General features: G+C 35.5%; 1 protein-coding gene across 1 annotated transcript in view; it reads right to left on the bottom strand.

The window, feature by feature from the left end:
• The window catches only part of ABCG8 (ATP binding cassette subfamily G member 8), a 20,419-nt gene that overhangs the window by 5,682 nt on the left and 13,240 nt on the right, over positions 1–1,497 (bottom strand). The gene's annotated exons all lie outside the window — the stretch shown is intronic.

The raw sequence follows: 1,497 nt of genomic DNA, 5'->3' as shown, positions 1-1,497 counted from the left end.
ATCAATTGTATGCATACATGATATGCATTCTTGTAGCACTAATAAAGAGGATTCTTTAGAATCCCCAAATTCTTTGGCTTGTTTTGAATATTTTTTCAATGAAATAAAAAGATTCAGGCTCTTAGCCATTGGTACAGTGCTTTGTTTCTTTTGAATGTCTAGGATTTTGTCTGAGGCACCTCCCATCAACCCGTTTCTTCTCAATCATAGATCATATAATCAAATGCAGAGGATGCATGAAAAAGAAGCTCGTTTTTCCTGTGAAGGAATGTTTTTCAACTGTTGTATGACCAGTACAGCTCTGTACTAAAAGCAAGTTTTGGGGGGCAATGATGGAGCAGCATGAAGATGGGCCAAGTAAGAGGAAAAGAACTGAGGAAGAAGGAACAGGAAATTGAAGGGGGGCACAGGTCCAGACTTTGCACTGAGGCCCATAACTACATCATGAACAAAATTCCTAGGCATAGCTATCACAAAATATGGAAAGTAATAAGATAGACAGACATTGGGCTTATTTTTTTTTTATGCAGAAAGGAAAACTTGAGCTGTTACCAGTCAAAAACACTTTTGACAAAAACAGAATTTTTCATGCATTCCCATTAAATTATCTTGAAGACAAAAAACAAAAATGTCCCAAAGAAGCTCCTGTGCTTTTTCTGAGCATTGAGCAACAGTATATTGTGCAGATGTGGACGGGTACAATAGAATAACATGAAAATCTGAGTGTCGACTATTGAAACGCTTGTGTGAATGGGGGCTAACAAATGGAGTATGGTTCCTTGCAATGTTCAGCATCTCTAACCTCCCAGTTTTTATAAATAAAAATGTCCTTTTATAAGAAGAAATTCACTTGTTGGCATAATAGTACCAACTGCTCAATTAAAGTACTCACATTTTGCAACTACATCCAGGACAACAGCAAAGGGTGTGAGTGAGCCTTTCATGAACAACAGTGCAACTGTGTCTTGTATGGAAAGTGGACTTCCACCTTGTCCATAATATAGAAATCCAATTAAAAGTGCCATCAAAACAGCCTCGACACTGTGGATAAGCAACGTTGTCAGGTCCCGCAAGTCGTTTGAAACATGACGACTAAAGAAGAGAAGAATACAAAAAAAAAAAATTCAAATCTTTAGAGGACATCAGACGTAAAGGTAAAAATGAGATGCATAGGTAGCAAAAAAAAAGCTTATCCTGCAAATAGGCGACTCAGTACCACCTAAACTATACAAATAACTGTTAATGGTGGATTATTCCAACACTCTATAATTATTTTACATCATATCACTTCTGACGTATATTATACTTCCATCTCCACCTCCTCTATTATATCCAAATTGCTCTCTTATCTGGAAATTAAAGAAGTGACATAAAATATCTTTATAAAAATGTAGAAAACCCAGAAAATGTTCAAATAATGTTGGTCAAAAATCATTATAGAATTCTTTAAACTACGATGTTAATAATGTGAATTAAAGTGTAATTATATACCTCAAC

The sequence above is a fragment of the Nanorana parkeri genome, unplaced genomic scaffold (genome assembly GCF_000935625.1).
Source record: "Nanorana parkeri isolate BGI_ZX_2015 unplaced genomic scaffold, ASM93562v1 scaffold1, whole genome shotgun sequence".
NCBI lineage: Eukaryota > Metazoa > Chordata > Amphibia > Anura > Dicroglossidae > Nanorana > Nanorana parkeri.
The sequence above is the reverse complement of the archived record's forward strand: the minus strand, read 5'-3'. Positions and strand labels throughout refer to the sequence as shown.